The 21,885-nt window shown below is 48.7% G+C and overlaps 1 protein-coding gene across 3 annotated transcripts in view; it reads right to left on the bottom strand.

The window, feature by feature from the left end:
* Positions 1-17,629, bottom strand: part of PIP5K1B (phosphatidylinositol-4-phosphate 5-kinase type 1 beta) — a 792,190-nt gene extending 774,561 nt beyond the window's left edge. For all 3 annotated transcript variants that reach the window (XM_069625767.1, XM_069625768.1, XM_069625766.1), the window contains exon 1: positions 17,183-17,629. The gene's annotated coding sequence lies outside the window, so the exon portion shown is untranslated. The remainder of the gene's footprint in view (positions 1-17,182) is intronic.
* Positions 17,630-21,885: the final 4,256 nt, after the last annotated feature.

Genomic DNA, 21,885 nt, shown 5'->3' with positions numbered 1-21,885 from the left:
ACAAACAAGGGGGAGTGGCTGCGGAATGGAGGGGCAAAAACCTTTTCTATGAGTATATGGGGGTGGTCGACTGTAGTGTGGCAGCCCGATCCAACTAAGCAGGATTCGGGGAGATCTCCCCACGCACCTGCAATCTGTGACATCTTTCAAATAATCAAGATGCAATTCGTGGCTAGTCACCAACAATGCACGTGAATACTTTCCAACGCAATGCCCTGCTGCCTTTCCCACATTATATGCCAGTATTATTCATTTTCATGCTGGCTGGCCTATATATGGCTAGAATTCCCACATAAGAACATACTCATGTTTACTTTAACCATAGTGCCAGTAATGATAATATAAGGAAACATGACTATGCTAGCTGTACTCACACGTCAGTCTCTCTACATAAGAACATACCCCTGTTGACTTTTCCCAGAATGCCAGTAAAAATGCCAATGCATTGTAAGGGCAGGACCACTCTGGCTGCAACAATTTAGGCCTATATAAGCCAGTATGGATGCATAAAAAGACGCATCACACAAGCCAGAATTCTATGTAAAAATATTAATCAAGTTGGATTTGCCAATATGCCAGTAAAACATGCCATCCCACTGTAAAAAAAAAACATCCACACTGGCTGGCCCAATGTAGTCCACCCTACCCATCCCCTCCAGTATATAAGAACCCTCCTGAAGATGGTTTTGCCCATATAATGCTAATACAACGTGCCATGCCACTGTGTTGAAACCTCTACACTGCTGCCCCAATGTAGTCACCCTTCCCCAACCCCTCAACTCCAGAAGAACACTGCACACGATGGCCTTGCCTACATAATGGTAATAAACCATGCCACACCACTGTAAAAGAAAACTCATTCTGGCGGCCCCAGTGTAGTCTCCCCTCCCCAGCCCCACCTCCACGTAGGAACAGTCATTAAGTAGGCATTGTCCATATAATGCCCGTAAAACGTGTCATGCCACTGTAAAGAAATATCCATGCTGGCTGCCCAATGGCTTCACAGCCGTGCTTCTGGGGTCCGCACACACACATACATTCATACACATTCACGCACACTTTCACAAGCACATGTAGCTTCTCTCTCATTCGCAAGCACACCCATACAGAACATTCATACTGAATTCTCATTCACACCATGCACAACATTCACATGGCACCCTTATTCACATGTGCACTGATGTAGACAGGCAACCCCTTGCATGGGCGCACACATACATACAAACCCTCACAAGCATGCATACACAAATATGTCTCACCAAATTTGGACTCTACGCCTCCTCCGCATCTGCTTCGGGCCCTCCGGCTCTTGTGCACCATGTACATAGAAGAGTGGACGCAGAACTAGCTTCGTTATTCCTACACGTACACATGGAGCTGGAGTGCCAGGTACTAATGCCCCAGGCCCAGCAACTGTGCGGCAGGTGAACAACAGCCCCTACTCATATCTGGCAGTGCACTTCCCCAGCCTGCTTCCCCAATGGGCGATGGAGGGATGAGGGAAAAAAGGCCCGGGCTTTGCATGGCCGGCTGCGCATGCGTGCTGAGGAACTGCAGATTGCAACGGGAACCCACGTTCCCCTGCTTCCGCTCTCTCTCTGTCTGGTGGCTGCTTCATGATAGGTGGCAGGTCGGCATGCCATTGCCCAATACGCACGAGCCATCACTACAAATAAGACACACTGAGATAGCATGCTTTACCCGGGAACACACACTTCGGTTAAGTAACGGAGCCGAGATTTTAGACCACCGTGCACATTTTCCCAGCTATAGTTGGTAGTTATTTTATTTGCAACAATTCTTTTTGCAACGTTGGGTTGAAAACTCCATCTCACTATGGAATTTAGACTGTCCTTTTCCAACTGAAGTATAAAGTGTTGTTTTGGTAGCAGTTTCATGATTGTTTTTATTTTCATAGTGAATGAATATGTCAAAAGAGAAACCCGTAGACCTAATAAAAAAAAGTGTTCTGCAGCAAAGCAGGAGCAGTGGCCAAATAAGGAGCCTTGTTATTGGGCTTTGGGAATACGCATGATATCCAAGTGACTGAGAACAACTGTCTTAAAACCATTTTAGGATTTCCACAGTCAGCTGCAAATGATGGCAGCCATCTTGAGTTGGGCATGTCATGTTTGGCAGATGACATGGTAGCGGAATCCGTACCACAATGGTTGAGAATCTGGACCAATAATAAAGCAGTTCTGACACAATCCCATATAACATATGCAATGAGTAAAACAGGTGCATTTGAAATCCCTTGGCTGTTGTAACTAAATGCAGTTTTTTCTGACTTTGCTGAATCTACCTGTTGCATATTAAAACAGTTGTTATTGGTCATTAAGGATGCGCAGGAATCAAGCAAAATACAAAAGGCAACAAAACGAATTGGGCAATTTTGAAACCGTAAGATTGTTGTGTGGCCATTTGGAGCGGATATGCAGCGAGCCTTCAGCATTCAGTTCTGCAAAGCGTAACCGCTGAACGCAAAAGGCTCACCACGTATCTGCTTCACATGGCCACGCATCGATTTTACAGTTTCCATATTGTTCAGGCCCCTTAAGCACCGACGTGTTGCCTTGTCCTGAATCCCAGCACACGCAGCACGCAAGAGAAATTGCAGTAAATTGCTTGTGATAGCGTGCCTGTTAAAGAGGTACGTGTCACCTCGAATCAGCCACCAAAGCTGAGCTTGTTTAGTCCCCTAACTAATTCAGTCATTGGTTCTCCAACAGAAGGACAAAGTCTCTTGGTGGACCGCATAGGCCACCTCATTTGCCTTGACAAAAACCCTTCCTTTGGCCGAAACACGTGTTGGCTGTTTTTCCCAAATGCAGCGACTTTTTTTTCAGTAATTGCAAACTGCACCCCGTCAGACATGCAGGCATCTCTAGCTTCCTTGCAGAACAAACATTGAAAATGATCACTCCAGCATTAACTGGCTCATAAATCACTCTTAAGGCCTACCTAGCCAAGACTAGACTCTGCGTATAAAGGTGAACGTTGTTGGTAACAGAAGTTAGTGGAATGGAGTTGTAAAAGTAATACTTTAAACTACAGTCTGGCTGGCCACTTGATGTCAAAGGGGGTTTTAATTAAGAGTTTGTTCTGCGTCATGTCATGTTAGACTTTATTCTAGTTGTCTGTGAGACAGCGTGTTGTGCCTTACTTGGGAGTAGGCTATCAATGCATAGCTCTCCGTAGACAGAAAATATACCTGTGCTCCCTACATAGGATGTGCTCATTAGACTGTATGTGTGGCGAAGGGGATTTGTGACAAGGAGTGTAGTTCAAGAGGGAAGGACCATATGCTTGTCCTCCATGCAATGACAGTCAGACACCCTTTTGTGTCAAATGTTTTACTGATATATGTCTTTAGCTCAGGGGTAGTCAGGCGTTTACGTCTTCCACAACGCCAGGGAGCCTTGGTGTGTTAAACCATGGACAGGGGAATAGAACCAAAAACCTAATGGATGGGTGTACCCTGTCACTCGTAGACCCCTGGGGTAATATTCACACATAATACAGAAAAATAGTGTCTCACAAGATAGCAGCATAAACATTTAAGTATATTATTTCCTTACGAATTCAATTGTACCCTATAATATATATCAACGTTTATAGGCATTAGAACCAATTAACTTCTTTTGAAATAGGGATCGACCATTAATTCAATTTTATTAGTAGAAATAATTACGACAACATGTATCAAATGTTGAAATAGAACACAGACCACAAGAAACAATCAAGGACAAATATACAACATCAACAAGTATCAATAACATGTGTAAAACCCGCAATAAAGGTCTTCAGACAATCAGGCCTACACACCTATCCACAAATAAGTAATTTGACGCTTGTTGTCCACTACAAATGGTTTTGAAACCTATCTACAGTTAGAAGTGTCTGCTTACTATTGACCGTTGGCATTTTCTTGAAAGACACATCTCGGCACACTCTGAGGCCTATTTATCATTAGACCATTCTGTTGTACACTTCTGCTGATTGCACTTTATAGCTGCATTTATCACTTTATATTAGGTTGACATTGATGAAATATTGCATAATCACCTTTGTGGCTAGGTATATAGGCCTGCATGCCTGATGCACTTTTTTGCAGGGTTTTACACGTTATTGATTCTTGTTGATGTTTTATATTTGTCATTGATTGTCTCTTGTGGTCTGTGTTCTATTTTAACATTTCATATATGTTGTCATTTTTTCTACTAATAAAATTGAATCAATGGTTGATCCCTATTTCAAATGAAGTTAATTGGTTGCAATGCCTGTAAAGTTTGTTATATATAAGGTACAATTGAATTCTTTAAGGAAATTATATACGTAAATGTTTATGCTGCTAAATCGAGAGACACCATTTTTCTTATGTGGCAGGGGAATAGAACAGCACATTTTTGAATGTTTACTAAAGGTTCTACAGAAAAGGGGCTGGCAAAAAAAGAACACCAGATCAATAGAACTATGCAATATTTAATGATTGTCTCCATTGCAATTGTTGCCACCTTCTTTCAGCAAAATCTATTGCCAGAAATTTCACATATGCACATGTATTTGCCATTCTACTTGTCCCCAAGGCCCCGAACCACCAGGTTCTATAGACAGAAAAGCTGGGAGGAAATACGGACCTTTAAAGGAAAGGTAGGGTTTGTGGTCTGCTGGTAGCAAAGCCCTGGACCGAGCTTCCTGGAAGTTCACGAGGCCTGCTAGGAACTTCATGGGGATGGTTAAAGTGGTGTAGCATTCCTCTTGAGCGGAGGTTGCGCTCTTCTCACAACGAATCTGCATAATGCAGGCTTGTCTACCCTTCTCATCCTGGACTGCATGTATGTTGTTCTTTCAATAGGGGGCACCGGGGTGATCTTAATTCATAATTCCAACAGAGGTGCGGCCTCTGCTTACATTTGTAGGTCTACTTTGGGTGTTATGGCCTTTTTCAGGAACTCAGTGCCGCTCGTGTGTATTATTTATTTGGGTGTTTTATGGCATGCAAGATGCCACTTTATCACTGCTTCAAAGTGCTCGACATTTGACATTAAGGAGTTATTGGCATAACGACACATGACATGATATAACCTAATGTAACACGGCCTAACCAGCTAATATAACAAAACTGGTATCATGCCCAAAAAATAAAATGACGGGGTCAATAAATCGCAATTGGGAAGGGAGAGCTAAGGAAGAGTGAAGCTGGGTTGGGTTTAGATGCAGTGAGGGTGGGGCTGGAAGTACAAACAGGGATAAGTTTTGTTCATCAAAAGCACAATTTCAAGGTAAGCTTTTTTCGGCAAAGATGCCACTTCTCGTGTGCCCTTTTTTCCTCTGGCGGCAGACTGGAAAAACATGGCCTGATTCCCCCCTCCCTAATATCCCTGGCCCAAACGCACTCCACTTCACACCGTCCCTGTGTTCTGATTGTACACGCCCGGTTAAGGGTCTTAAATGGCTTCTATGAACTCCAGCCTCTTAAAGTCGATAATTGAACAGAAGTGGCTATGTAAAGAGTCAAGAGTCATACATAGGTGGGGGTTCAGGGATAATCACTACGTGTGTGGTTCTCCATATATTGGCCATTGAACCCCCTATTCCTCAACACTGCACACCAGCACACCACAAATGTACACTTGTGACACAGTCCACTGCAGGGAGGGATGCGCCACGTCGTATATTTTGCCATGGCCAAAACACATCGCTTGCATTGGAAGTCTATTCTGTGGTGTCACGTGCCCAGTTAGTTCCGGGTCACGTGACACGCCGGAAATAAAGGAACCACCGGAACTGGCGTTAGAACGCCAGTCCGGGTTTATGCATCCAACCAAGTGGTCGTGTCGTCTTTGTCTGCGATACCATTGCGCTGCGCGCCACCGGCGGCCTGCAAGGCATACCCCTGAATGTCGGGCCTGCATGCAACCCAGCAGGCCGACATCACACTGGCGACGAGGCTGCAGTGAGAGCCACGCGTGACCACGCCTCCTCTCATCGCACGGAGGCCGTTGCCTCTCAACGCACGGAGGCCGTTGCCTCTGCGGAGCCGCGCGATCTATCGCGCACCGGCTGGCCCGTGCTGACCACAGCTGCGGATCCGAACATTGTCTGCAGGGCCGCGTGTCGGCCAGACCAGCGAAGCAGGACGTGTGGCGCAACGCCAGCACTCCGTTCCATCAGAGGAACGAAGCCGCGTAGCATACGCGAACCATCTGCACCGTAAGAAGGCCACAGGTAACACGCGCATCAGCAGCAACGTCCCGTAAGGCCGCGTGTCGGCCAGTGCAACACACACGCTCCGACCGTAACGTCCATCAGCTGCAACGACGTTGGAAAACATCCTCCAACATTCCAAAAGGCCGCGTATTGACACACGTTCCAGCAGGGCCCTCACAGTCATTCTCCAACACTATAGAACCATCACTGAACTTGACCAAGGGAATGAACATCCACAAACCTAACACTGCATAATACCAGCCACAGAACAAAGGGAAAAGACATGTGATCCTTTTGTGTTTTCTGGAAAGACTGTAGCTGCCCGGATATTCAGTGCACAAGGCCCCAGAACAACCAGCGCCAACACGGGGAGCAGCACGCACCGGTGAGTGTACCCCTGCAACCACCCTCACAGGAAAGTAACATCCTATCAGAAACCCCAGCACCATGTCAAGTTCTGAAACTAGCCCCGTGAGGGCCAGCACGAGCTCATCCAACAGAAATAGCCTCACCACGGACCACCCTGACCCAGCATTAACCACGCTCATGCCGCCGTTTGACCCATTTACCTCAGGGGCAGCCATCAGATGGGAAATCTGGCTGCAACAATTCAAAATGCACCTCGATGCAAGGGACCTCACCATAGCAAAGAAGAAGCGCACCTTCCTCTTGCTCAATGTCGGGGCGGCTGCCCTACGCCTATTTAATGCCACCCCTGACCGTGGAGACGACAACAACTACGACGCAGTCAAGGCTGTGCTAACAAACATGTTCAAGCCAGATCTCAACCCTGACTATGAACGTTTTAATTTCTGCATGGCCAGGCAGCGGGAAAAAGAAACAATGGACAAATTTCATGCTCGCCTTCGCAAAATGGCAGTAGGCTGTGAGTTCCCTGATGAAGAGTTTGCCATCCACCTCCAAATAATCAACGGCATGTCCTCAGAGAAATTAAGAAGAGCCGTACTCTCAGAGAAGAAAATACGCCTGTCCCGCATCCTGGAAATGGCACGCCTGCATGAGCAGACAGAAGACCAGGTAGCGGTGATCGAAGCAGCGATCCAAAGACTCCCACTTGACAATCCCAAGCCAACAGAAGATATTGCAGCTATATCCAAGCACCAGAACACTCGTACGAAGCATGGCCAGAAAACTAACATGCCGCAGGGGAGAGACAAATCCTGCAAATGGTGCGGCGGCCCATGGCACAAGGGAGAATCCTGCCCGGCATGGGGATCCACGTGCAGAAAATGCAACTGTCTCAATCATTATGCTGCCGTCTGCCTAAACCCGCCAAACCGAAACGACAAGGAACCCAACTCGCGACCTGCACAAGAGCGCCGGAAGAAGTTCGCACCAAGAGAATCGTCATACCAATCAGACCGGAAAGGAAAAGCCAGAGCAGTGGACCATTCTCAGAGGTCCCCAGACACGAGCGAGAGCAACGACAGCGATGACAGTGCATCCCCCGAGAGGAGAGACAGACAGAGAAAAAGGGAACAAACGGATACACCGGGTACACCACAATTCCGCCGTTGAACCGCATCGGTCACGACAAAGGAAGAGGCCATCGTGCACAGTCATTTCAAATGGTGAGCCACTAAAAGTAGTTATCGACAATGGTGCAACGGTCAATGTAATGCCAGTGACGGCATTCAGCAAGCTTCACCCGAAGCCTACGCTGCACAAGAAGAAGGTCCGGCTATACGCCTATGGATGTAAGAAACCCCTGCCCGTGCAAGGGTCCTTCAAGTCAGACTTCGCCCACAAGAATACCAATTGTCGAGCGCGCATCTATGTCGTAGATGCCGGCTGTGAGACACTGCTAAGCTGCAGGACAGCGGAAAAGCTAAAACTAATCCATTTTGCTTTCAACCTTCAACACAACGAACTCGATGACCTACTGCAACAACACAAGAAACTATTTCAAGGCATTGGGTGTCTAAAAGGCCGAACAATCAAGCTTCATATAGACCCTACCATAGAACCGAAAGCCGTACGGCACCGACGGATACCATTCCATCTGAGAGAAGCAGTAGAAAAGGAACTGGCAAAGCTTGAAGAAGCAGGAATAATTGAAAGAACATCAGGACCAACCCCGTGGGTATCGCCCATGGTGGTAGCCCAAAAACCTAAGCAACCCAACGCAGTAAGAATTTGTATAGACTTGAGACTTCCCAATGCAGCGATTGGAAGAGAACGCCACATAACCCCAACGATAGATGAGCTCATTGTAGATCTCACAGGAGCCACAATATTCAGCAAACTTGACCTCAGATCCGGCTACCACCAGCTCAGATTAGCCAGAGACTCAAGATATAGCACCACATTCTCCTCTCACCTTGGTCTCATGAGGTATAAACGGCTTAATTTTGGAATTTCGTCAGCCGCAGAAGTATTCCAACACGAAATCCGCAGGGTCATCACTGGCCTAGAAGGCACCACCAACGTCAGCGACGACATTTTGGTGTACGCGTCAAACGAGAGAAAGCACCACAAATGATTGGCAGCAGTCCTGGGCAGACTAGAAGCAGCAGGTTTAACGCTGAACGCAGAAAAATGTGAATTCGCAAAAGAAGAACTATGTTTCTTTGGGTACATCTTCAGTGCAAAAGGCGTATCCCCTGACCCTGCCAAGGTCAATGACATAAAGAACACAAAAGCACCTCAGTCTGCCACGGAGGTGAGGAGTTTTATGGGAATGGCGACATACTGTGCACGGTTTATTCCAGACCTCGCCAACATCGCAAGCCCACTCCGAGAACTGACCAAGAAGGACCAGAAGTGGGAATGGACATCGTCCCACCAACAGGCGTTTCAACAAATTAAGGACACTTTGTCGGCATCCACAACCATGGCGTTCTTCAACGTAGAAAGACACACCGAACTCCTCGTGGATGCCAGCCCGGTTGGCCTGGGAGCGGTACTAACCCAGACGGACAATGAAGGCAATGTGTTCCCCATTGCAATCGCCAGTCGAACACTCACCAAACCAGAACAGAACTATGCCCACATAGAGAAGGAAGCCCTTGCCATCCTGTGGGGTTGCCGCATTTCAAAGTATACCTGCTAGGAAAGAAAGCAAAAGTCTTGTCGGATCACAAACCCCTGATCCCGATATTCCGAGGATCCGCTCCTCACCCACCAGCACGCATTGAGAAATGGATGCTGCAGCTGCAGTCCTATAACATAGAGGTTGACTATCGCCCAGGGACAGATAACCCAGCGGACTACTGGTCCCGTCACCCGAGGCCTGCCACTGAAGGAGAACAACGCCATTCAAAAGAAACTGACAAACACGTATGCCACGTGGTCGCCTGCGCCTGACCACGAGCCATGACCCTACAGGAAGTGGCATGTGAGACAGAAGTGGACACCATCTTGCAACACGCCACCGCTGCCATCCAGTCAGGAAACTGGAAGACCTACCTCACGTCCATGGCTCAACGCACCACATCTGCTCAGGCCAAGCTCCGAGCGCTATTCGGAATACGACACAAACTCACCGTAGCCCCTGAGGAGTGCTCCTCAAAGGCCACGGCATCGTGCTACCTACGTCACTTGAAGAGAGAGCCCTTCGGCTAGCACACAGCGGACACCAGGGCGTCATCAAGACTGCGGCATACCTCAAGTCCAGAATGTGGATGCCCAACATTCAACAAAGAGTAGTGGAGCTAGTGGAATCCTGTGCTGCTTGCCAAGCTTCCAGGAGGCCCGAGAACCCATAGCCGATCAGCAGCGCCCCGAGAAGCAGCAAGCGGTGGGACGCAGTCAGCATGGATCACTGCACAATCGCCGGCGAAGGATACCTACTCGTGGTGATTGACGAGTTCAGTAGATATCCTGAAGTAGAACACGTAGCGTCCACTAACGCGGAGACCACAATCCTCACGCTAGAGAAGATCTTCGCGACACATGGAATCCCGAGAAAAGTGAAGAGCGACAACGGTCCATCGTTCACCAGCCAAGAATTGCGGGAGTTCTTCAAAGACATAAACGTCAAACACCAACGAATCACCCCAAGATGGCCCCAAGCGAATGGCGACGCAGAAAGATTCATGGGGTCGCTTAATAAAGTCATTTGCATCACCAAAGAAAAAGGACATCCATGGCTGAAGGCCGTATACCGATTCCTAAGGACACATAGGCAAACCCTGCACTCCTCCACCGGCATCAGCCCGGCAGCCCTGATGCTCGGGGTACCTATACAAGCAGAGCTTCCCATACACCCTCAGTGGGTAGCTCCGGAACCAGACATCCCAGCCATAGATGCCATGCGGCGGAGGCGGAACGAGCAAGAGAGCATTGCCAGGCGAGCCCGTCACAGAGAGCTAACACTGGGTGATACTGTGATCGTCAAAAACCGAGCAACGCCCAAGAAAATGTCCCTCAACTTTGAGCTCCAACCATGGACGGTCAGCGCGACAAACCACAGCATGGTCACCGCCACCCGAGGGAGCGAGACGGTGACAAGAAACGTGCCACACTTCAGGAGAGTACCAGCCGAACTATGGGAAGAGCACCCAATGTCCCCAAGAAGCGAGGCGATAACACCTCACACACCCCAGGGCCAAATATCATCCATGACCCGTGCCACTGAGGCACCACACCCGCAAGAAGACCAGACCGAGCTTGTGACCCCAAGAGCGGACGTACCCGAGAGAAGCGGCACACGATACCTTTTGAGAGAAAGGCCCAGACCATCATCCCGTCTCCAAGGATACGTAGTAGACGGAGTCTACCTCCAGAAAACCCTGCCAAGATGAACTCAGAGACATCTGACTATGTAATGCCCAGTTAATTGTTGATGTTTAACAGTTGTATAAACACCTCCAAGTTGGGGAGGAATGTGGTGTCACGTGCCCAGTTAGTTCTGGGTCACGTGACACGCCGGAAATAAAGGAATCACCGGAACTGGAGTTAGAACGCCAGTCCGGGTTTATGCATCCAACCAAGTGGTCGTGTCGTCTTTGCGATACCATTGCGCTTCGCGCCACCGGCGGCCTGCAAGGCATACCCCTGAATGTCGGGCCTGCATGCAACCCAGCAGGCCGACATCACATATTCCACTGCCTTGGGGACTATGCGTTTGCCTCCCAAATGCATGCTGGCAAAAAGGATTGGTTTACATGTACACCTTTATTTGATGGCAATAGAAGGGTCCACCCTCATTAACTCTTTTGACTTTCACTTGCCCCACTCGCCAACTATACCTAACCATAACCGGCATTTTTTTTTGCCAATTCCGATTTTTACCAAACTGCTATTTGTTCCGTTTTACTAGAGTTTTGCTCCATTTCAGGTATTTTTTTCTTATGTTCACGGGCATAAACCTCACTGCAGTGCCTGGTGTGTTACACCGGATTAATGTTCAAAAATGCACATACTCGATGAATGCCAAGGACTACTTGGTAATCAAGGTACACGTTCGTTTAACACTTGTCAGGGACTCATTTGGAATTAAATGTTCACGTTTCGCTCTCAAACACATTCCTTTCAAAGTCAGAGCAGTCACTTGCCTTGTTTTTGCTGGATTACCATAAAACGCAAAACGAGACAAGCTGACTGCCAAAAATGTTTTCAAAAAATGGCCCGAAATTGAAAATCGAACCCGCACAAAGGCTGGATTTGAATGTTGTAGTCACCCTCATCATAGCGAAACATGGTTTAATGAGAGGTGTGGAGTTTTTGCTAATAGTGTTTACATATGCCTTGAATGTTGTACAGTGTGTGTGTCTTGGCTGGAACACTGTGTGTGAGTGCCTGTGTGTTTCCCAGCTGCTAGTAACTGATTTAAGCCCTACTGTTCTTTTGCAATGCCTGTGTTTATACAGGTTGGCATGGCGAAGAGGAACTCGTCATGGATTTCTTTATTCATGATGAGGTTTTGTTAAGGGCAATTACCCGGGCCTGTTCAAGGGTTGACGGTAGTTATGAGTGGATGAGGTCATGTAGGTGTGGGGAAAGAATGTTCAGAGTTCTATCCACACACCTGTAGATTAAATCTGTCTGTACAGTGTTGTGAGTGGGGTGGGCGAGGCATCTGACAGTGGAGTGGAACTGGCAATGTACACCCATAATTCCACACGGCGGGGGGGGGGGGATATTCCTGCTGATTCGGCCACTTCGGCTGTAACAAATGTTTCGACACCTTTTTTCCGTTAGGCACACAAACACTACTGCTTATTAGGAGGCCAACGCTTTTTTTGGCTTACAATTAGCCGAAACATTCCTGCGTTCTGTCAAAAATCACACAAAAAGAGGGAAATTGTGCATGCCAACTTGCCATAACATAGTCGGAGGTGACAGGTTTTTCTGTCCGCAGTAAGAAAATCAGCCATTTTGTCCACCCGTGATGTGAGGATCCCAAGAACTAATTAGATCATAGAAAAATGGGGAGTAGATTCATAATACAACAGTGCTCGAGCCATACCTTTTCAAATTGACTGCCTGCATATAAGAATTGGAACAGCTTTTTCATACATTGGTAGAATCCAGAAAGATGGGAAGTGCAATTTTGCAAGCGTGTAAAATCAAAAATGAATATCAACATGTGCCTTCTCCCTTAATCACACACGTCTCCATGTGCTGTCGTATTTAGTTGAAAATAACCCTTCTCAAAAAAACAATGCGTGGCTTTAAGAAGCACCACCAAAGATGGCAGGATTGGCATTCAATACCAAGAAGGCAACAGCTTCAATTTCACGGTAGCATTTTCCACTGAAATGATTGCCAGAAAGCTGGACGCCATCCAGCCTAAAACCCAGATAAGCAAACTTTGAACAACCATAGCTTATTGGCTGAAACCTTAAAACATGAAGAGCAGCGACAGGGCGCAGCCACCATCCCATGTTAGACGCCATAGGCCAATACACCTGTTACAGAGCCCACTGTCAGGAGCTACTTTCTCTCCACGTGTAGAGAGGTTTCATCGCAGCTTTTGGTAAAAATAAACATGCACGTGGACCATAATCTATTGAAATTCAGGGCCTGATTTACAGAAATTAAACATTGCAAAGTCCCTTTGAAAACATGTTTGTAAATCAGGGCCTTCGTAATCAAAAATGGTTGAAAACTTTTGGCAGTTGGTCTGGTTATGTTTTTTTTTTAGCTAAACAGTAATTGAGGGTCCGCACACCAGCACACGCTCAGAATGGCTTGCTGGGAGCAGTACAAAGAGCACTCGCGGTGCTACCAAGCGTGACCCCTCGGGTTCACTGCCTATGACCTGCAAGCTTGTGCACGAAGTCCCTCGGGGGAGGCGGGTGGATTTCTGTAAACATGGAATGACGCTGCAGTAACGGCCTCACATTTTTAACGTCCCGCTGCCGGGAGTGGAGGCGCGCGCGGGTGGGCAGGCGCAGCGTGTCGTGCCGCGCGCCCTGCGTCTGCCGTGATCACCGAGACAACGGCGAGGCACGCGCGCGCCTCTCAGCCAACGGCGTGGCGGGAGTCGCTGTTGCTATACACGGCGCACTATTTCACGAACTAAAATGCTTTTTATGGCTCTGTCACGCAAGTCGGTGCGCGCCAGGAGGCAGGGTGTTACCGCGGTGCCATTATGCACCCTGCAGGCGAAGGCTTTCGCCTCTCCAAACAGCACATGTCTCCCTGAACTGGAGAGAGTCTCCCTCGTAGACTGATGGCAGCAATTTCATTGGTCCTGAGTATTTTCCATATATAGTTATTAAACGGTGTGTTTAAGAGCCAAACCTTCTACCGGGGCCACTCTCCGGTGCGCGAGGTACATAGGAAATCAATGTGAAGGTACTGAACATGAAAAGTGCTTTACCAAGAAGCAGCGTGCAAAGTGCATATGAATATTGGAGTAGTCCAATTGCCAGGTACGTTACATTAAATACTAGCATGATACGCAATGTATACCATATAACACACTCGCCCCTCCATTAGGGACACATAGATGTGGTACTTTCATTACAAAGGATAGAACGGTTATATAGTACAAAATACTATGGTTGGGTTAGTGTGACGGGATCGCAGGTTAATTTGCAGACCAAATTATCACAGAATGTGGCTCCTCTAATGTTCACCCGACCAGCCCCAAAACGTAAGACATATTGTCGGTGTAAATGACCACTCTACTCCACAAAATTTACATCAGGGCCAGGTGGCAATGTGGGTGGTATTGCATTTACATATTACCGCTGGCAGTATGGTGCTACCACCAGTGGTAATTACAGCTGTGGTCAAAGTACCAGAGAAGAAACATATTTTTTGTACAATAGGATCATTTGTCAAACCACAGCTCCCATGAACTCTTGGGCACAGCTCAAGGAAATCACAATTCCACAGCATGACTTATGTAATATTGCTACCACTCTAATAATGGCCTTTATGAAAGTTCTGCAAGCCAATAAGGGAAGCGCTCGTCCCTTCTTTTCATTACATTTTCTTCTGGTCAGAACACTGAAAAGTATACATTCATCCCAATGATCACTATCACTCACCCTTATGTTTTAATTTCCTTACATGTTGTGAGCTAAGTCTGTACTTTTTTTGTCTCCCTGACTCTTCTCACTCTCCCCCTTTTCACGCACTCCTTGACCCGGTTCCCTGTTTCCTCAAATGACCACGATCTACCTGCCACCTCAGGCGATGCGTTGGAAAGGAGACAGGGACTTCCCACCTCCATAGGTGATACTGAATAAAGCACAAATGGTAGAAGACACATTCGCGGAGCAGGGGGGAGAAGGGTACCTACAAAAGGGGGTGAATGATCACTGTAATGCATGCCCTAGGAGCTATAGAAGAAACGCAAATGCGAATGCCATCTTAGACAAATGGCAGCCATCCTGGAACATAGGCCAAGGGCAGCGAATAGTATTAGGTTCTTGAATATTGGGTCAGGTGCCACAATTCACTTCTGCACGGACAGGTCGGAGTGCTTTAAAACCACTAGGGGGTTATGTGTGCTGTAGGAAAGCCGCATGACAAACACATGACATATCCAGCAATTTAAGAAATGAAGCTAGAAGTAAAACTACAACTAGCAGGAAAAAAAAGTACTACCATCTATAGCCTACTTGCATGTTAGGAGAAGGGAGGGGATGCATGCAACGCAAACCACTTCCCCTTTATTGCCATTAGGAACCAAACCTGGTCTACTACTAGCCTAACAGCAGCCAGTTCTTGTTTTGACCATAGACCAGCTTAGCTCTGACCTGAGTTTTGTGGAAATTCGCCAATTGTTTAGGTGTTTTTTCTTCCGAGGCAGAGATTACTGTTGGTAATGCAACCGCCACTTGTGGCAAAGCACTAACAACCATTTGCAATTTTAACACCCTTTCTAACCAGAGGGGATTTTACCACCGTCGGTATTTTACCCATGTGTTGAATCCAACTTCCCACCAACAGACATTAAAGAGCCTTTTCCCTTACCTTATTACATTCCCAAGGTGTCCTACATTACCCAGAATCCCTCCTCAAGCAGGGCCATATTGAGCCCGTGGGAGGCATTTAGTGGCAAGTACTGTGGGTACTCTTCCTGGCATGGATTTCACAAAGCTTAGACTTCTTGTGGTATGGATAGCTTAATGAGTTAAGCGCCAGCCTTAGACATGGAACCAACCGGCAGATTGCAAGTTCGAATCCGCAAAGGCCCGACTCAGCCCATCCAAACAAGGCCAAGACATTGTCTAAGAATAGCTCCTTTATCACGGAGCTTAGAAGCAGGTGGAATCTGACGTGTAAAGCCGTATAAAAAAAACGAATGCTTTTAAGGTGCATTCTAAAACTGAGTGGGCACTCTCTGACTAATGCTAATGATTCCACATTGCGCAGCCGCTCCACACACACAACGTTCCCACCCGAGCCAGGCAGAGCACCACACGATAAACAAGTCACCCACGAGGAAAGCAGCGGGTAAACCAATAACAACAAATGCGACACTACGCAAAGCTTCAGCCTGGGAAACTGGCATAGTACGAAACGCATTTTTTTGTCAACACTCAAAATCCCACACTGCAAAAAAAATAGTTAATAGAATCATAGTTCGAGCCACATGTGTAGGGCTGCCACACCAATACACCTGCCTCCAAACATTTACAAGGCAGAGGCGCTGAGAGGAGCCGGTAACTACGAAAGGTATAATTCAATAAATACCTCTCTGCTGCGCCCCCTTCCCGCGCTCTGGGCTACTGGGTCCTAGAAGGGAATACGACACCCCCGGTGAAAGAGAAAGCAGAGGAACAAGAGTGGCAGCGTCCAGCGGCGGGGACGGCCAGCGGTGGCAGCTGGCATGGCAAGGGTTAGGTGTGTGATTGGCTGCGGTGGCAGACGGCAGGACGGTGCTGGGAGATTGGCAACTGTGGTGGCACCTAGGGCACGGGGAAGATGAAGGATTGTGGCTGCTCCCGGGGCGTACATGGGTGTAAAATGGACAGCAGTGGCACTGGGGTCAGTGAGGTCACAGGTGGGTACTATTGGCAGCACCAAGGGCAGGGGGTAGGAGCCTGGTGCCGGTGGCTGACCCAGGGCAATACAGCAGGACCTATAGCTGGGGTGCTACGGGGATTTGCGCGGATGGCAACATCCAAGTCAGGAGCTGTGGGAAGAGTAGCAGTGCACAGCCCCGGGCATGCGTGTGGCAGCATACAGCAAAAGGAATTGCAGATGGCAGTGGCAGAACACAGAGCAGTAGGTAAGTAGTTGGCCTCAGCAGATTCCGGGGTAAGCACCCTCAGCGAGCACTCAGCCTCTCTGCAGACTCATCACTTGCACTCAGGTCTGTACAGATATGCAGTCAGGTCTCAGCATGGTCGCCCGGAGTAGTGCAGTAGAAGCGGCTGCGAGCAGGGGCTCCGATGTCTATTCAGCGCCCCAGTCCTCAAACATCACAAAACAGGCTGCTGCGATTGCCGGGTCTCGGTGTCCTTCATTGATGTCAGCACTTCTATACAAATCGGCACCACAGCACTGTAGGAGATAGCAAAGAAAACTTGACTCTTACCTTACACCGGGGATGCTGCTTTCCTGCCGAGCCTGCCCGTGGCTTCTCTTGTGTCCTGTCACCCTGAAGAGACGCAGTCCAATGCAACCGGCAGCCTCACCGTAGGCTCCACAAGCAGAGAGCGGCTGCTCGCATGCCTCCCCCTCCCCGACGGCTGCGGTAGATTCCTCCCTCCCGGCTCCTGCCCTTCCCTGAGCCAGGGCTCCGGTATCTTAATGCAACACCTACTGTACACACGGTTTCTCCTCCCCCTCCCTGCAGGGCGGGGGTTACACTGAATGGTAATCTGTCGTCACCAGGCTCCAGCCCTCAAGGCAATAAGAGGGCGACAGAGACATACTGTACAGCGAATTCACACACACGCGCACAGGCACCACACTGCGTGGCAGGCAAGGTGCGAGCCTTTCCAGGCACCCTACCTGCCTAAGACATCATGACACAAACATGGAGCATGCATGCCTTTTGTGTGTGATGCGCCATGTTTCTGTCAGCAAGTGCTCGTTTGTGACGTGCCCGCGTCATTCTTTTTAGCAGCGCATTCAAAATCGTTTTCAGCTGCTGCTTTCAACTCTGACAGAACAAGGGAGGATATTTAAGTACCATGTTGCTTATGCTAGCGGCTAACCTCACCATTATATTCGAAATTGATAGAAATTAAACGCATAAACATTGGTGATATAGACACGGGATACGTACATTGTGTGCAATTGTATAATTTATCCGAAATAAATTTGACATGCAGAGGTCATTGTGAATTTAAAAAAAATACAGGAATGCGTCTGTGGACGCTAGCAGACTCGTCACCAATTCTGGTCTGTAGAGGATCCAGCCATCGCCACATTTGCTCCAGCTTTAGCATTTGTGAGTCAGGTATGAGGCAGCAGGAGCAAATCCGAGGTGGTCACATGTATTTCTGATTGGCTCCAGGCAATTCTTTGAGAATCAGGCCATTCGTATTTTAGCCAGCCCTGCGGAGGGGGAACCCCGCAGCTAAAAAACGGAGGGCCAGTAACCTGTGCCTCAAGGAGGGCAGGAAAAGGAGAGGGAGCAAGGCAAATGGCAAATGGCTGGCAGAGCCTCAGTCAGGTTTAGGGAAACAAAAACATAACTCCCTCTTCTCCCCCCTGACTCCTGGAGCCAGGCAGGATGAGGGGCTAGGTGGGAGCAACACCTTTTGGCAGGCCAGTAAGGAAGTGCTAAGCACCCAAGGGCATCGAAAACAGGAAACCTCAGGTAGTAACCAAAGAAGCACCCCAAGGGTCAAAATGCAGTCAGCGCCAGCCGGCCGGGGGCTGGTCACTGTGGTGTCACGTGCCCAGATACTTCCGGGTCATGTGACACCCGGAAATAAAGGAATCACCGGAACTGGCGTTAGAACGCCAGTCCAGGTTTATGCAGCCGAACGTGTGGTCGCGTCTTCCTTTGAGCGCCGCGAAGCGCTGCGCACTAGGCCAGACTCACGAGGTCGGGCCCCGCACACTAACTGGGACCCGACACCACACTGGCGACGAAGGTGGGATGAAGAAGAGCCCGTGAGCAGAGTGGAGCCGTGTATCAACACGCGCGGCATCCGAGCCTCACTTTCACACCCCCAACATTCTATATCAACACACAGGACGTACAGAAACTTTGAAAGCCTCATTCTCTGCCACCAAACGTTCTAGGAGCATCGCACTTGGAACAAAGTGGCTGCAGCAAGTCCCACCTCATCCAAGAACAATTTAGGTTTTTTTCCCCCCCAATTTTTTTTTTTTCCTATTGAACATTTAAATTATCAGGAGGCACAGCCAAGCCAACAAGGTTAACACAAGACACCACTGCGAACCAAGGCCACCACTCAGGCACCCAGGCACCTGCATCACGACACTGGTGAGTGAAGCCCAATAAGCCTGCGTTTTGGCTGCGCCCTCACCCCAGAAACGCAACATGTCCAGTGGAGAGTCAAGCCCCTCGAGGGCCAACACTAACTCGTCAACCAGAAGGAGTATCACCACAGATCACTCCGACCCAGTGCTCACCACGCTCATGTCTCCGTTTGACCCATTCACCACTGGAGCAGCCATTCGCTGGGAAATCTGGCTACAACAGTTTGAAATGCACCTCGATGCAAGAGATATCACAGTACCAAAGAAGAAACGCACCTTCCTCTTGCTCAACATTGGGGCTGCCGCCTTACGCCTGTTCAACGCCATCCCAAACCGCGGAGACGGAAACGACTACGATGCTGCAAAGACTGCGCTCACCAACATGTTCAAACCAGACCTCAACCCGGACTATGAACGCTTTCATTTCTGCATGGCCAGGCAGCGAGAAAACGAGACGGTTGATAAATTCCGTGCACGCCTACGCGAAATGGCGGTTGGCTGCGATTTCCCCGACGAGGAATTCGCCATCCGTCTCCAAATAATCAACGGCATATCCTCGGAAAAACTGAGGAGAGCTATCCTCTCAGAGAAGAATGTACGCCTATCCCGCATCCTAGAAATGGCACACCTTCGTGAGCAGCGGGAAGACCAGGTAGCGGTGATCGAAGCAGCGATCCAGAGACTTCCACTCGACAGCCCGAAACCAGCGGAAGACGTTGCAGCCATATCCAGAAACCGGAACACTCGTGTGAAGCCTGAGCAAAAGGCCCACATGCCGCAAGGGAGGGACAAAGCCTGCAAATGGTGCGGCGGCCCGTGGCACAAAGGTGAGTCCTGTCCCGCATGGGAGTCAATCTGCCGAAAATGCAACCGCCTCAATCATTACGCTGCAGTCTGTCTAAACCCGCCGAACCGAAATGACAGAGAGCCAACTCCGCGACCAGGGCAAGAGAGCCAGAAAAAGTTTGCACCCATGGAAACTCCATACCAGCCTAACAGGCAAGGAAAGGCCAGAGCCGTTGATCACTCCCAAAGATCCCCGGACACAAGTGATAGTGACGACAGCGATGACAGCGAATCCCCCGATAGGAAAGACAAAGACAGACAGAAAAGAGGGAACAAGCGGATACACCGGGTGCACCTCATCTCGGCCGTTGAACCACATCGATCCCGACAATGAAGAGACCATCATGCACGATCATCGCCAACGGAGAAACACTAAAAGTAGTCATCGACACTGGCGCAACAGTGAATGTAATGCCAACGACCGCATTCGGCAAGCTCCGCCCGAAGCCCAAACTCCATGAGAAGAAGGTCCGACTATACGCCTATGGATGCAAGAAACCCCGACCGGTGCAAGGATCCTTTAAATCAGACTATGCTCATAACAACACCAATTGCCGGGCACGCATATATGTCGTGGATGCTGGCTGCGAAACGCTGCTAAGCTGTAAGACAGCGGAAAAACTGAAATTAATACAATTCACTTTCAGCCTTCAACACAAAGAACTCAACGGTCTACTAGAACAATACCAGAAGATATTCCAAGGCATCGGATGCCTAAAAGGCCAAACCATCAAGCTCCACATAGACCCTACCATCGAGCCGAAAGCTGTACGACACCGACGGATACCGTTCCACTTGAGAGAAGCAGTGGAGAAGGAACTAGCTAAGCTCGAGGACGCAGGAATAATAGAGAAGACATCAGGTCCGACCCCGTGGGTGTCCCCCATGGTGGTTGCCCAAAAACCCAAGCAACCCAATGCGGTATGAATCTGTATCGACATAAGACTTCCCAATGCAGCCATCGGAAGAGAGCGCCACATAACTCCAACGATAGATGAACTCATTGTGGACCTCACAGGAGCAACAATCTTTAGCAAGCTTGACCTCAGATCCGGCTATCACCAGCTCAGATTAGCCAAAGAGTTGAGATATATCACTACATCCTCCTCTCACCTTGGTCTGAGAAGGTACAAACGGCTAAACTTTGGGATATCGTCAGCCGCGGAGGTATTCCAACACGAAATCCGCAAAGTTCTCACCGGCCTAGAGGGAACAACGAACATTAGCGACAACATTCTTGTGTACGCATCCAACGAAAGAGAGCACCACAAATGCCTGGCAGCAGTCCTAGGCAGATTGGAAGAAGCCGGTCTGACACTAAACGCAGAAAAATGTGAATTCGCGAAGGAGGAACTATGTTTCTTCGGTTACATATTCAACGCAAAAGGAGTGTCGCCGGACCCCTCTAAAGTTAACGACATAAAGAACACCAAAGCCCCTCAATCGGCCACTGAGGTGAGGAGTTTCATGGGGATGGCAACATACTGCGCAAGGTTCATTCCAGACCTTGACAGCATCGCAAGCCCACTCCGGGAACTAACCAAGAAAGATAAGAAGTGGGAATGGACACCCGTTCACCAACAAGCATTCCAACAAATCAAGGACACCTTATCGGCCTCCACAACTATGGCATTCTTTGACATAGAAAGACACACCGAACTTCTTGTCGATGCCAGCCCAGTCGGCCTAGGGGCAGTATTAACCCAAACAGACAATGAAGGCAACGTGTACCCCATCGCATTTGCCGGTCGGGCACTCACCAAACCAGAGCAGAACTATGCCCACATTGAGAAGGAAGCCCTTGCTATCCTGTGGGGATGCCGACATTTTAAAGTATAACTGCTGGGTAAGCAAGCAAAAGTATTCTCGGACCACAAGCCCCTGATCCCAATATTCAGAGGATCAGCTCCTCACCCACCAGCACGCATTGAAAAATGGATGCTGCAGCTGCAGCCTTACAACATAGAAGTGGACTACCGGCCAGGGACGGAC

The sequence above is a fragment of the Ambystoma mexicanum genome, chromosome 6p (genome assembly GCF_040938575.1).
Source record: "Ambystoma mexicanum isolate Mex_15411 chromosome 6p, UKY_AmexF1_1, whole genome shotgun sequence".
Taxonomy (NCBI): domain Eukaryota; kingdom Metazoa; phylum Chordata; class Amphibia; order Caudata; family Ambystomatidae; genus Ambystoma; species Ambystoma mexicanum.
Note: the sequence above shows the minus strand (reverse complement) of the source record. Positions and strands in the feature narration are given on the sequence as shown.